Genomic DNA, 15,978 nt, shown 5'->3' with positions numbered 1-15,978 from the left:
AATGAGATTCAGAACAGTTTGCACTTACAAATTGATTACAGCAGAAGGTAGGTTACAGCCAAGGAGCCTCAAGGACATTGCTCATGGGATGCATCAGTTAATATATGAGTGCCCAGTAAGTGTCATTATAGTTTATGAGTCAACTCTTATTTTTGTGTATACAAAAGAACAGGAGAGCAAATGGGGGGGGGGGGAGGGGGGAGGAAGCCAAGCTTTTGTCTCAAGGCATGTATATATGCATATATATGTGTATAAAAATAAGGGCATTGGGGATGGGCATGAGTCCCATGGGAAGAACAGCCTTTCAAAGGCTGGTTTGACCACTGGCTGCTGTCCTGGATGGATGGCAGGTCTGTGCTGGATTATGTGTGCATTTCAGGAATCCTATCTGCCTCTGGCACCATCAGGTTTTCTCGATTCCCCTCCAGAAGTGGGCCGCCATATCCCTTTCTGCCCAGGAGCAGGCTAAAAGTCTGAAATCAGTATCTTGATACCCACTTGGACTAGACCCACCTGCTGCAGTCCCTTGTGCTGGTTGGATTGCATTTCTCCTCAGCCTCCTCCCCAGCGCACAAGCCCCTTCTGCTGTTGGAAAGGGCACGCTCTGGTCAGTGCCTGGTGGAAGGGGGGAGATGAGGCTGAGTCAGGCTAGGCTGTCATCCTCCTACTTTCCCTCTGAAAGCTTTTTCTTGCAGAAGGTTTTAAATAGATCAAGATATCTGCGTTTTGTGGTTTGTTCCCTTCCCCCCCCCCCCCCCCCCCCCCAGGCTCTTGCACCAAGACACGAGTCATCAGTAGATTGGCTTCGCTGAAAGTTTCACTACTGTTAGCGGCCAGATGGAAGGTTATATTAGGATCTCATTATTATGGAATTAAGCTCTGCACCCTGTTCTACCAGGAAAAAAAAAGGAAAAAAAGAAGGGGATAGAAAGCTTCTCCTCTTTGTGCCTATGGGTTTGGTACATGGCTTATCTCTTCGTGGAAAAGTCTGCAGTGATTTTCTCCCACGGACTCACCTCACTGAAGCACTGAGTATGGGAGGGGATTGTCTGGAATTACTGCTTTTTACTATTTCTATCTTTAAACATTATATCTTTTTATTATTTATATCTAGCTAACAGTGTGCTAGGTACTATATTCCAAAGAGCTCAAAGATCTTAGGTGGTAATACACACAAGGAAAAAAGAAGAGCATGATGGGTTATAACCTGCCATAAAATCTGAGGGGAGTGCAAGCAAAGTGAGCATTGCAAAAGCAGTTCCAGCTTTGCATGCATTTTTCTGTTATTTGTTGTTGTCACCTCTAAACAAGCAGAAATACCTGAATGCGTTAGTTCTAATGTTGCAAAATCATTTTCCTTCCAGACCACAGACTTGCATGACAAGTTTGGGTCAAAACTAGTTTTAAGGAATGAAGTTATAAACTCCTTTCCAAAAGGAAATTTGCAAATTGGAGTGCAGTAATTGTGTATCTTTTTGTTGGTAGCCAACTGCCGGAATCAACACTCTTTATAAAAAGTAATATTCCTTCCCCGTTCAAACACACTCATACTTATTTGACCCGGAGTGACGGAATGAGGAAAACACCTTCTAGTTTTTGTGCTTCTGAATTTTGTTCTGGAAGAGATGGCACAGAAAAAGCTTGGAGAGCTTATAGAGAAAACAGGCGCCTCTGTATTGAATCACAAAACAGTAAATGAGTTTGCCTCGTGATGTTTGTAAGGTTTGTCATAGTATCAATTAAAGCGTTGTATCTTTTTATCATGTTTATCTACATACATCTGATTCTAATATAATCCTTTCTTTTTGTTCTGGCCTGTTTTACCTTAGCCACTTTGGGTTACAAACAACAGGGTTGATGTCCCACAGGCACAGACGCACCACTTAAGGCTAGCTGAGCCTTTTTAAGTGCATCTCCCTTCTCATCTGTATTTGAACTGAGAAGATGGGCAGAGCGCCTAAAGCCGGGATTCAGAGTATAGCGCGGCAGCATGGCAACCCCCTTGCTGTGGGATTGCTGTTTGGTCACCGGCACACGTGCTGGAGCGGGGAGAGGGATGCAAGGTGAAACTTTCCTTCAGGGATTTCCTCCAGAACATGCTGTGGTGGGGAGGGAGAAAGGCAATGGGGAGGCTTCTCACCCCATAACCAACGTGGTTTTTCCCTGGGAGCAAAGAAAGGGAAATGATGGAGCATCCTTTCACCTCTCCTGAGCGGGAGGGCTGGTGCCTGTGCACTAAGGCTTTCCACCACACTCGGGGCAGAAAAGATTTATTTGAGGTCCAAGCTGACAGCTTTCGTGGTTTATCAAAACACCTGGGAGTTGACAGATTAAAGACTGGCCGAGTCAGCACTCGTCTGCCAACAAGCAGATGTTGCATGGATGGAGGCTGTTTCAATGCAGAGATTAGATATGTTAGACAGACTACACCCTTCCCGCTTTTTTTATGGGTCTGTAGGAAGCCTGACCAGTCAGCTGGTTTCACTTATACCACACTCGGAGGAGATTTTACTGGAATCCAAGAGTGACTTTTTTGTATAAAAAGAAATAGTTTTAGTTCTCAAATATTTCAGTGTAACGTTCTGCTCCCCCGTCTCTTTTGCAGGTAGATGGTCTAAATGCAGATCCAAGGAGAGACAAGGTCTCAATTAGACGTACCTCAACAAAAGCATTTTTTCAAGTTTTAATATCTGTGCTTCTCAGATACTGTATTTCATCTTACGCACATTTGAAATGGCTTCCCCAGACTTGTCAATACAAAGAGGGGAATGAGCGTCCTCCCCTGGAAGTCTGGAACTGAAATCTGGTTTTCTTCAGTTTTCAGGTGGGATAAGCAACCTACAGAACTTCCTGCGCTCTAGACAAGTTAGTTTGCATTTCATCCTTATTATCAGACCATTTTGAAATGGAATGCATGCACTTCTCATGGCGCGTACTTCTTGAACCTGATGGTATGCCACTAACTGAAGAGCTAGGCAGGCGTGCGCTAGTTAGAGTACACTGACAGGTACAGTGGTATTTGGCTTTTTTGCAGGGCTAGTTACAAACTTGCCCGTTTAGAGCACTGAAGCTAGAAGCCAACAAAGCCACCAACTCAATACAGTTCTCAAGCTTGCTAACCGCAGAGGAGCCTCCTCCTGCAGCTGTGAACAGCCCACATGAAGCAAGTGCCGCAGCCTTTCTTTGAGCCAAACAGCTATTGACTTCACACAGATTTTTTTTATGAGTAGCCACCAGTGGGTAATACTCAAGATGTCTCAAGCCACCTGCCTTGCTTCTTGCTTTCCCACGTGTGCGGTCCATCCCCTTCTCCTCACGTACTCTTTCTTCATTCCCTGAAGGCCATTTCCCCTATGGACTTGTCCCTGTGTCCTTCCCAATTCCTTTTCCCATCTCTCTGAGACTTTTCCTCCCTGAAATTCCCAGTAAACCAAGTTCATTTCATCACCCAGACAGGTCTCAGTTTTGAACTTGAATTACAGTTCATATAATTGGTAATAACAGCGTATTAGGTGATTTCATTATATTTCCTTGTTTGAATCATGTAATTAAACCTGGCTTCTTTTATTAACCTGTTATTTTTCATGTGGAGGCACTGCTTTTTTGAAAATGTTTTCATAGTGATGGCTGATCACCATTCCATACTTCGAGAAATATCAGAGTGCCTAAATAGCTGTGCTGAAGGCAGAGCCAACAATGCAGAAAGCTGGTTTCTGTTGCTAATGTGTGCTGTGCTCATCTTTTGATATGCCCTAATAATTGCCATTAGTATTAATTGTAGTGTCGCACTCACACTGAGAGGAAAATACACCCCGTAGCGAGCCTGTACAGCAACAAGGAAAAGCGAGGGAGCTGGCAGGTCATGGCCTTTGCATTTATGATGCTGGCTTTTGTATTCAAGTTCAGCGTAACGCAAAAATTGCCTCATTTAAAGAAGTTGGGAAGTCTGGTTTTAATGAAACAGATGGTGGGTTTCTTTCAGCTTTCACTGGTATTGTTAGTACAATAATTAGCAAAGACTAAAATAATTCCTCATCTAGGTGAATGCAGTCATGTAAGTCTTATTTTTAAAACCAAACTAAGAACACATGCAATATTTTCAAAGGGCTATGTATTTTAAGACCCAGAGGTGGGTCCTTCTTGACTGGCTTAAGCCTATGCAATGCCAAGAGGGCTGGTCCCGTCCTGTCCCCTGGCCCCCACCCCTGGCCCCGTGAACTCTCCGTTTCCGTTATGCTGGCACCAGCGCTCATGCAGCGATGGAGTTACCAGGCCAGGGAGCTGATCCAGCTGAAAATTAGCAGAGGAAAAAAGCGTTCAGCTTTACTAATTCCCTCATTCAGCAGAACGCGTAGCTGCATTAGCTGCGGTGCCAGCGTGGAGGAAGGGTTGGGAACACGCTGCCAGGAGGCAGAGGGAGACCTCCCCTCTTGGCAGCCACTTCCACGTAGATCGGGTTAAGCGGGTTGTGAAAGTGTCGTCTGAGTCCCATCTTCAAAAGAGATTTCTATGCTGATGAGTTTGAGTATCACTGAAACCGGCGGCTGCTCAGGCCGAGATCCCAAGCAGGACTTGGGCACGGCAGCGTGCACTGATGTGCCACCTCGCTCCCTGGAGCCGGCTCCTTGTGCCAGAGCCTGCAGTCCCTAAGGAGGCAGTGCCGGCTCCCCGTGCCCCTCTCCTGTGCAGCTGGGAGCGGGACTCGGCAAGGCGGCACGAACCGCCCGAGGCAGGCACTGAGAAGGCAGGGCTGGTTACACCTCAGCCCTCTGGCGCTTGGATGCCTCCATCCCCTCGCAGTGGCCGTCACCAAAAGGAGAGGCTTCCATGTGGTCTTTAAGAGTGAGGTACTCGGCTCCAGCCGACAGCGATGCTGCCGCCCTGCCGCAGCTGCCGGACGGCTTCCCAGCGAGGGGAGGCCAGTGTGAAGTGCTGTGTCCCAGCTTCCTGGAGAGCAGCTAGAAGGGGTTATGGGACAGTGATGCGGAGTACACCATGGTGGCAATTTTGCTTGATAGGGAAGGCTTTAATATTTATGGAGTGCGTGGGAGGGAAAGAGGAAAGAGCAACAAGAATGCTGGGTTCAATCTTGTGTACAGGCACCGGACGTATGCCGAGTCCCAGGCCTCGGCGCAGGGACGGGAGCCTGGGACTTGCCCTTCCTAAGAGTGCCCTGAGCACGAGGTCTCTTTTGCTCTCTAATTAAAGGATGCCATGCAAAATAAGGCTGTGACCGGAGGGCTGAGAGACAGGAGAGCAGGTTGGTCCTGAAGGGACTGGAACCACTCTTCAAGGAACCTCGAGAGGTGAACTTGAAGCCACTCGGAGGATTGAAAATAAGGTCTCTGCTAGGCCTCAAAGCTGCTGCTGGGTAAAAAGGCAGAGTATTTTGTGGGGAGCCCTTCTCAGCAGACATGCTCCGAGACCACTGACAAGGCTGAAACCATTTCTCGTGGGGGTTGTGATTTAGAGGAGCGCAGATTTCGGCACGGTTCTCTCCTCTGGCTCAGCTTGCCTTCTGCAGGATCTGGCAGTGCTACAGGAACAACCAGGCTTCTCTTGCTTCCACATCGCTGTGTGAGGCGAAGTTTTCTGTTGCTGCTGCTGCAACCAGAGTGGGTGGAGAGCTGAGGGAGGCAGCCTCTCCCAGCAAATTTTGCCTGATTATCTCTGCTGGGTAGGCAGCACTGCCTGGCGATGGCTTTCCCAGCCAGCCTCCCTCTCGCCCCCGCCCATGGCACTGGAGTCTTGCCATGCCCCGCTCCACCTCTCCTCCTCTTTTCCCTCCCTACTCTTAGAGCAGCTGCCTGGAAAAGACAGGGGGGTGCAGGCAGCAGCTTGTGCCATCGGGAAAGAGGAGGAGGGATTGCCTGTTGATTTTGCCAGGGGATGCTGCCTTCGTGGGAAGGGAGAGCAGAAAGGAAGCTGCTGTAGTGGGAACAAGGGTGCTAATCCACAGTGCTCTTCCAACCTGATTTATCTCCCCCAGGTCCTGAAGTCAGCCTTGCCTAGTATGTGACCTCTTTCTGAAAGAGATGCCGAGCAGTTCAGTGCTTGCAAGAATAAGGTGCTTTTGTCAGGCTGTAAACAACATTTTAGAGAGCTGAGAGCTTTGGTGTGAAAGCACAGGTAACTATGTTCCTTTGCACTGTCGTGGCTTGGTGGGTGAAGAGAATGGCACAAAAAGCTTTATATTTTGAAATTAAATGTTTTTATTCTGCCTTTTGTCCTGGTTTCAGCTAGGATAGAGTTAATTTTCTTCCTAGTAGCTGGCATAGTGCTGTGTTTTGGATTTAGGATGAGAACAATGTTGATAACACACCGATGTTTTAGTTGTTGCTAAGCAGTGCTTACGCTAGTCAAGGACTTTTCAGCTTCCCATGCCCTGCCAGTGAGAAGCTGGGAGGGGGCACAGCCAGGACAGCTGACCCAAACTGGCCAAAGGGATATTCCATACCATACAATGTCATGCTCAGTACATAAACTGGGGGGAGCTGGCCAGGGGGCGGTGACCGCTGCTCGGGGACTGGCTGGGCATCAGTTGGCAGGTGCTCAGCAATTGCATTGTGCATGACTTATTTTGTATATTCTTTTATCATTATTATTATTATTATTATTATTATTATTATTATTATTATTATTATTATTATTATTATTTTCCCTTCCTTTTCTGTCCTATTAAACTGTCTTTATCTCAACCCACAAATTTTACTTTTTTTTTTTCCTGATTCTCTCCCCCATCCCACTGCGGGGGGGCAGGGAGTGAGCGAATGGCTCTGTGTTGTTTAGCTGCCTGCCGGGTTAAACCACAACACCTTTGCATCCTTTACCAGATCTCAGACCTGGAACAGTGCCTAGATGCATGTTGTGAGCCCTGATGTGCCTGGCAGTCCCCAGGAGCTGTTGCATAGGCCAGGGAGCTGCTGTGGAGGGCTACGTGACCCTGGCCAGCCTTCCTGCCCAGCTTTCCTTCATACGGAAAGTGAGAGGCAGGGGAGGATGTTGTTCACCAGGCCCTCATCTGACGTGGAGTCAGCATGTAGGGCGAGGAAGACGCCTTGACATCTACAGTGCCCTTTTGGTCTGCATGTATGTAATGACTTACCCAGAAAATCCTGGGGAAGAGTTCCCATCAGAAACGTGGCTAAGGGCCCTGACCCGTGGGCTGAACCAAGCAGTCATGCAGGGTGAGGATGTTGATGTTGATGATGTTGATGGCGGTGGGAGCCTGCCCTCTGCAGCAAGGGCTGGGCTTCAGGGGCTACCACGCCGGCTCCCTCCTCATCATCCTCCCCTGACTTGGTGGCCAGGGGACATCTCCGGGTGCAATGGCTTTCTCCACAAAAGCTAGGCTCGGTAGAGACTGGCTGTCAGACTCTGAAGCACTTGCTGCTTTTGACTGTGTGTTTTGGACAGGATCCCCTTCCATCTGCATTGATGCAACTATTGTTTGTATACATGATTTTAAGAAGGGATTTCCCTTCCTTCCTGCTCCTTTTAATATCGTGTAGCAGCTAGAAGCAGGGAAGAGAGACTGGCACCATATGACCAACCAGCTGTCTGTGGACTGTCAGAGCATATTGTGGAGAACACAATGTGACTACCTTTGATGCTTGATCGTTCAGTCTGTTGGCTAAGCTATACACTGTCTTCTTTCCATTCAGTTACCCTGAATGTCATGTGCTGGGTCAGTGCCTGGTTTACGTGGCAGTATTTTGAGTAAACAAAAGGTAATGTGGTCCATCTTCAGTGCATGATAAGAGCCTTCCTAGAAAAGCAGCGTGATTCATGCTGTCTGAGCATCTACCCCCAAGTCATCCTTTCTGTTGTAGAGCATTGTCTTCACTTTTCTTTGTTTCCCTTTTCTAAATTGTTTTTAAAGGAACAAGAGCGGGCCACCTTTGCTCCAGCCTCAAGGTAGCAAACGTAAGTGGTTAGGAGCGAGAATACAAAAGGATGTGGAGCAAAGCTAAGAGTAGATGCCACATGTTGGCTAATGTCGGAGAGACGGTGAGTTGTCTTTGACCTCAGTCCTCTCAGTTTTCTCTGCAGAGGAAACACAAATGCATTTTAAAGGTCTTTTCCATTATTTGTGAGTAGCAAGGATATATGAAGATACATAGGTATCCTTGAGTTTCCACTAGGAAATCAAGATGCTCTTAACGGAGGGAAAGAAAAGCACCCCGAGGTGCACCGAGAACATAGTGCATGATCTGTCACTTCTGCTGGGGTCCCTTCAGCGCACTGCAGCAGGGAAAGGCAGTTTGCGGGCACTGGGGAAAAGCTATTCTCTGTGCCACTTGAGGCATTTATTAGATAAGGGCTTTTCTGAGGATGCCTCCTAAACTGGGCTCTCTGACGCAGCCGGTCTCCAGAACTGTTAGGCACAAGCTCTCCAGCCTGAAGTTTGGTGTGTGGAGATCCCCAAGAAATTGACCCAAAAAGGGGAGACGTTCTTTCAGGAAAGAGAAAAAAGTCCTTTCATTACTTACTAATCAGATGAAATTACTGATTTCTAGGAAGCCACACTTTCTCTGAATTGGCAGATCTGAGTTCCCCCAATATACAGATGACAGTATTATACACTGCTACTTTGCCAGCAGACATACTGCCTTAGTTACTCAGAAATATGTTGTGTTTTATTTGACAAGTGGTAAAAACATGGTCTGCTTTACTTCTCTTTAACATTCTGATTTTTAGGCTACCGAGGTACACTCCTGTGCGTTTACCTATTCAAGGAGGATAGGTTCTCATAAAAACTGTATGATGATTGTTATTGATTTTTACCAATAATATGTTCTTTTTGTCCGTCCCTTCTTCCTTCCCTCTTGCATTATTTATACTGCAATCCTTTTTGTTCTTGTACACATCAACATGATTATCTTTCTTCCCAAACTACACACTGCTGTTTTTGAAGTCTACTGATTTTTGCAAACAAGTTTCCAGCTATTATTTTGGGGTTGTAATTCATCTGAATGGACACAGAACTATTGTCTTTTCCTTCCTGCAGACATTTCTCTGAATTTATGGAAGTCTGTGGAAAAACACACTATATTAATTCAGCGTTATGGACTGAGATTAGGACACGCAGCTGGTGTCATGTTGTACTTGCTGCAAAGCCTCAACACGGCAGAAAGAGCTGCTAACTACACTGCCTGGAGTAGAAAGTCTGAGTAATCAAGAGAGGGGAATTGGTGAGTAGCGTATGAGTAGAGCTGTTCGTTATTTCCATCTCAGCTCCTGCTGCAGGAAAGGAGGAGAACTGAAACCTGCAGAAACCTAATTCCGATTGCAAGAACATCGTGGCAAATACGTATAATGTACTGCTGATGCACTTAAAGAACCGTGGTGGCTAGATAAGGCAAGTCAAGGCAGTTCTAACTTACTAGCACAATTTATTTAACAGAACATACCTGATTTGAATTTTGGTGAATTAAGAGATTTTGAATTAAATTTCCTATGACCCTGTTTTTCTTTCCTTCTTTCTCCTTCTACATATTCTCTTTCTTCCTCTCTCTTTCCTTTTCCTTCTTAAAGAAGCTGGTTGGCAACCTGGGGTGGTTTTCCTGTCTGCATTTTTTGCATTTAGCCCCTGTGTTTTGGAGAAGTGCTTGCCTGCAGCAGCCTAGCCAGGCTTCCGGGGCTGGAAGCATGCTTTCTAAAACATGTATGTAGATTTCCTCCACCTTTGTCCCTCTTCCACGGTGGACCTGAAGAAATCGCTGGGCCGCAGGGCTATGTTCAGTCCTCTGCTCCCCGTGTCACCCCCAGCACCCTACCCTAAATGTCACTGCTTTTCACAGGCAGATGCTTCACAGCCCACAGAGAGACCTGGAAGAGGCTTCATCCTCGCTTCCCATCTCCTCTTCTCTCTTGCATCTAGGAAGGGGATAGGAGACATTCGTATCTCTCCACCCTTCTTGTTGATTTCTGTTGTTTCCTTTCCCTCCTGGCCCCACGGAAAGACTAGGGACTCCACTAAGGGTCTCTCTCTGTCTTCTCCTCCTGGTTTTGGGGACAGAGAGGAGCAGGATCCACTCCTCTTTGCTGTTGTCAGGACTACTGAATCCCTTCCAGACCTGCTTGTACCTCTCCTGTGATCCAGTTTGGGTGAAGCACAAAATTGCCCATTTCTGCTTTATTTCCCAGAATAGCACAGATGTTTGGGAGAAGCAGTGGCTGTGGGAAAATGACTTTCTTATGAACTATGAGAAAGAAATAGCTGAGATCATGATGGGTGGATCCTCCTTTACCCTACTGTCTAGGTCAGCCTCCTAGAATAATTCCCCCGGGGAGTGCCAATTTGCTTTAGTGAAATACAGATTTCAAGGGAGATCTGATTACAAGGGAGAAGATTATATTTCAGGTAACATGGGCTTCCTCTAATGTCCCCTTTTATTCCCCTATCTTCTACAGTCCTCTCTCACATCCATTTCTTTTTTTCACGTATCCTCTGTCAATCTCTCTTCTCCCAGGGGTCTGTTCCTGCTCCTGGGGAGTTTAATCTCAGTCTTTCCATTGACTTGGATGACATTACATCAGGCCTCCTGTCCTCTTTTGGGGGAGAGAGAGAGACAGTAAAGCTCTCTTGTATTTAACAGCGTAAGTGCTAACTACAGTTTTCTGTAACCCACATCTCTGGTGCTCTGATTCTCCAGGAGAGATAGGGAGGGGCATGGCGGGAAGAGGCAGAATTACTGAAAAAACCCACACACCAGCCTTTTCAACATAGTTTGGAAAGGAAGGGGGAGGGAACAAGAGAGATCCTAATCTTAATATATATTAGGTGCTCACATACAACAGTGGTGGGTGTGGACTGGGAAGCGCAGTAGCTGGCTAGGTGGAAGATTAGGCAGATTGTTTGCCTTGAGATAGATAGATGGAAAACAGCAGGAAAATGGCAAGGAGGGGCTGGAGCAGAAGGGTGTGAGGTGAGCAATGGAAAGAAAAGTTCAAGCAAGGTGCAGAGCAGAAGATTGAGACAGGAACTGGGATGGGGAGGGCAGACAGAGGATACAGCAAAGAAAAAAAGATGGGAAGATGAAAGCCACGGGAGTTAATCCAGCTCCTATTAAAGCTGACAGCATTACTCTTTAGAGATAGTAGGCTTGGCTTATAGGGAGATTTTGAAATAGGACAGGAGGAAAGGGGGACTGGTAGACAAAACGCAGGCAAAAAGAAAGAGCAAGGAGAAGAAATACGCTAAAATGGAAATAGAGAAGAAAGAGTGTTGAAAATGAACACAGGGAAGCATGCTTTATACATAGGAAATATGCTGGAAAAGGGAAGGGAGATTGAAACCAGAGCAAAGAAAAATGCATGAGATCATTTTGTGATTTCAGATTTCCATCCTAGGGGATATGAGAGTCCTGGCTGTGGAGCTGAGGCCTTGAGAAAAGCCTGCGGCACATGTGAAGATGTGCAGGGGATAAAATAATTACAAACTATAAAATGTATGATTTTATGCAGATTAGATGTGTCTTCACTTTCCTCTTAAGCTTTATACACCAGAAGTGGAGCTGGCTGGTAGAGCATGTTGGGGGACTGGGTAGGGAAGATGAGGAGTAGCAAGCAAAAGGGCTAATGACCACATAGCTTGCTACGGATCTGTGTCTTGGTGTTGATTGATGTCTAAGGAAATGAAAGCTTCGACTGAAGCTCTTCCTGACGCTGGGGCATTATGAGGTCTGTCTCCATTGTGTTTTTATGGTACATGGGTTCCCTGCTGGCAAAGCGTGACCTTGTGCTTCGGTCTTCACCCCGGGGAGAGCGCGAATACCCAGGTGCCTGGTCCCACAAAACCTGCAGAAGCCAGATATCTCTGGCTGCGACTGGACTGTGAAACCCCGCAAGCCTCTGCGTTCCTCCGTTCCACGGCCTTACCCTCACCCCATGTGGGGGCAAAACACAGCCAAATGTCAGTGCCGCTGTCCCCTCCAGCCCCAGGCTCTGGTTTCCGGAGGAGGGAAACGTGCACATGGGGCATGCGGCACGCTCCACCGGGTACCCTGGCACGTGCCACCTCCAAGGTCACTTAGCCCAGCAGGTAAGTGCAGTTGGAAATACCAACTCCTTTGTCAAACCTGGGTGAAGTGGACTGATGGATTCAAAACTTGGTAAGGGAGATCTAGGCATTCATGCATGCACAGAGCAAAATCACGTGGACTTTTTTTTCCTGGAAACCAGGCTTAAAGCAAGGCTCTCGATCAGGCATCCTGTCCAGAGAGAAGACAGCAACAGGCTGCCCATCAAGGGACAGTGAGCTACATGGGCCGTATGGGGTGCTGGTCCCATGCCTACACTGGGGAGAAGGCAGGTCCCAAACCTCGGAGGGGTTCGTGGTGCCCAAGGGTGGACTGTCTGAATGCCTCCGAGGCGGGCACCAAGACCTGCCTGCTGCGAGCTGGGTAAGGTCCCTGCAGTGAGTGAGCTGGGACGAGGGAATACTCGCTCTGAAATGTAAGCAAGACCCGTGCCTGGGGGCAGCCCGTTGGTTTTGCTCCGGTGCTTCTCCGCTCCTCCAGGACTAGATCAATACACTCGATCGAGTGTGAAGGCACTGGCTCCCACTCACTGCAGTCATACATGGAGTCCCACGGGGGAAACTGCCACTGGAGTGGGCCAGACCTGCTCAAACAGCCACAGCTGGGCTGTTAATGCGAGAAATAATACCCCACCCCACAGACCAGCAACGCAGTTGGTATCCCTGTGGTAGGAAACCTGCCGTAACGAGGGGAACGTTTGTGCTGAAATGAGGTGCTTTTCCATGTGCTCTGTCTTCTTGCCTGTGCATTTTCGTGACATGAGCAGGGTCTGGTGAGATTATCTTATTTTTCTCCTCAGCGTCATAGCAGGCGTCGGTGGGAGTGGTGTATATAGCTTCACTGCCTGAGCTTCCTGTGCTCAGCCTGGAGCTTAAAGCACATCCCCAACAGGAAAAGAGGGTCTTACAAAAACAGGATCCCAAGCTTTAAGAAGCCTAGTAGGTTTATGGCAACACACTTTGAAGAAAGAAATACAAGCAGATAAATACATTCCATTACATATGCTTCTTAAAAACTTGGTGTGGTGCTGAGAGCATTCGGTGTATACAAATCATGGTTACAAACTGCCCAAAGCAAATTCCTAAGCCTCCTTTTCTTGTAGTGTCCCTTCCCACCCCATCAGACAGGTATAGCCCCTGAGAGTGGCAGAAAACAGTTACCCCGACTCTTCAAGGTTTGATCCCAGTCCTAGAGAGCTTGCCATAAGGTAGGATAGGGGAAATAAACTCTCAGGTCTTTATTAAAGTTGGGAAATAAAGATGGGGGGGGGGGTTGGCCACAGCCATCTACAGTTTTAGATCCCTCCATTTTTCTTTTCCTGGGCCATTGCAGCTGTATATGCAGCACAAATTCCCCAAGGCTGGAGGGTTTTTTGTTTCGTTTTCAATCCTAGCGCATTTTGTTCACTGTTCTTCAGTCTGTTTATTGATTATCAGCTTTTTTCATTACTTTAAGTGCCTCTTACTTCGTACTCCTCCCTTTCCTCCCTCCCCCTCCCCCCAAAACATACCAGCCTGCATTCTCTTAGGCTGAATCTCAATTTATTTACTGCCTTTTTAGGAGCATGTTTTTTTTCCTAAGGCTTGCTGAAAGAGAGCTGTCCATTAAGGTTTTTTTCCCACCGCAGAGAAGGCTTTGCCCTGTTTTCTCGTGGTGTTTGTGGCAGATGTGAAGCTGTTGAAGACAAAATGTACTTTTTTTCATCAGTACGGTTTTGGATCGTTCAGGCTGAAGCAAATGAGACCCGTGTGCAGGCGGATGGAGGAAGGGTCCCAGTGGCTGGGTACTTTTCAACTCTGGGAGAGGGCATATCAGTTTAGCGAATTGTTGCTAGCGCCTGTTTCTGCATGGGGCAGTTCTCTAGCCCCAAATAATCCCCTCTGAGTGCCAGGACTGGCTGTGCTGTTTGGCTGCTGATCTGTCACTTCCCAGCACTTGAATAACTGCTACAAAGCAGCTATTCCAGAAACAACATTGCTGTGAGATGAATGAATTTATTTAAGCTTTCTACATTATTGTTGAAAAAGTATGGGACTAATGCATGAAATTTGCTCTGTGTTGGTGCTCATGATAAGGAGTAAGATAAACCTTTGCCAATATTTTACTCTCTTATCAAAAAAAATCAATAAAAGTGCTTCCTGGCAAATAGCGTGTTTGACATGTGGCCTGTCTGTTGAAGTATTCGAAAGGCTAACAAATACCCAGTATCCAGAATACTGTGCCTCCCTCGAAGACGAACAGCTTGGGGGACAGAAGGGGTTGTGCAGCTCTGCAACGCGCTGGGTCTCTGTCCTCGGCATCCGCTGAGACGCTGCAAGTCTTAACACACCGATCCTGCGCCTCCCCCTGTACCCCCTTTCCTTCCACTCTTTAGATCAGTAAAAGAAGCACTGCACAGTCCCAGCCATACTCAACGTGGTACTGACCCATCAAGGACTTTTCTGGAGTCTAGTGCAGACTATTAGTGCTGGACTAATAAATTATGATTTATTCATGATCCTAAATGTGCTTTCACATCCAGGCAACACTTTTCAGCCAGACTCTTTCAACCCCCTCCTCATCCCTCCCCCCCATTTCCTACAAGCCATGTGTTACTTGCCCTGAAGTCAGTGCAAACCTGAAGGCACAGCTCTGATGGGAGGGACCTACGCCATCTTCACGCTTGCTTATGCAGGTCCAGGTATGTTCAGCAATACTTTACTCCTCTCATATAGTGCTCTGCAATGTGTCTTCTTCGTTGCTGTTTTTGATTAAGGTATGCTGAAAAAAGTAGAAGTGATTGGATTGCTCTCCCCTGATTATCTTCCTGCTAACATAATTCATTGTCATTTAGAACATAATTTGCTGCTAGGGACATGATTAGCTTGGATTAAGACACCATTAAATAAACAAGGCTAGATAAGAGTAAGATGGCTGCAAAAAAAAGACAGAGTCTTTGTGCATCGGCTCACGTCTTGTAATTACCCGTGATGGAAAAAGAAATACCTAAAAATTTCTTAAGGGCTGAGGGAAGTCCCGAAGCAATCTGTCCACTGTTTTAGAGTTAGTTTGAGTGTGATCAATGGTCTTAAAAGCAGTAAGCATATAATGATTGACTGGGGAGTGCCTGTATACCTCCCACACAATCTCCTCGATGGTTTCCTCATCCTCCTAACCCAGTGAGTGCTGGTGTGGTGCTCACTGGATGCGAACACCCAAATGTCTAGCTGAAGCCATGGTTCTCAAGCTCTGTACTACATGTCCCATAAAACGGGAAAGGTTAGGGAAATTAAAGTCTCATCCTTTTTGGCACCCTTTTGTAGAGTACATGGAGGTTGAGGTGCTAGTTTATTGACTCTTTAACAACGCTATGAAGTCAAGGAAGCTATTGCTTCCACCCATGAGTTGAAGGATGAGTTCTGCTTCAAGAGTTTCTGGTATTCATGTTTCTATTATACCCAAGTGGAATATTAAAATTTCCGGTTTTCCAGTGGCTGCAGAAATATCTTAAAACAGCTAGACAAAGTTACCATGGCTGTGAGCAGCAATAGAATACTGTTAACTAAACGTAGGACCAAACCTTTATGTTACACATCAAATAAGAGTTTATAACATTTTCTACAGGTCTTTAGTAAAACCTAAGGACAGATTTAGCCAGGAAACAGAATGCATCACTGTAAAAACTAGTCTTTTAATTCTCCTCAGCCTGAACCTCTCTAAGCCCAACTCTGCCTCCCTTACAATAAAAAAAGTAACATGGTTTTGAATTGTTCAGAGGGGGTACTTCCAAGAAAAGTTGTCTGTGTAAAGAGTAATGTAAGTGGGCTCCCAAACATTTGTTTTGCAAGTTACCTGACCTGCTGCCTTTTGTTTGCATTAATTTGGCTGTTAAATTTGATCCACGACTTCACTGAGAATAGATCTCTTGAAATTGCAATTCTGCCCAAAACTCAGG

Source organism: Aptenodytes patagonicus, chromosome 1 (assembly GCF_965638725.1).
Source record: "Aptenodytes patagonicus chromosome 1, bAptPat1.pri.cur, whole genome shotgun sequence".
Classification (NCBI taxonomy): Eukaryota; Metazoa; Chordata; class Aves; order Sphenisciformes; family Spheniscidae; genus Aptenodytes; species Aptenodytes patagonicus.
This window is presented reverse-complemented; position numbering follows the sequence as displayed.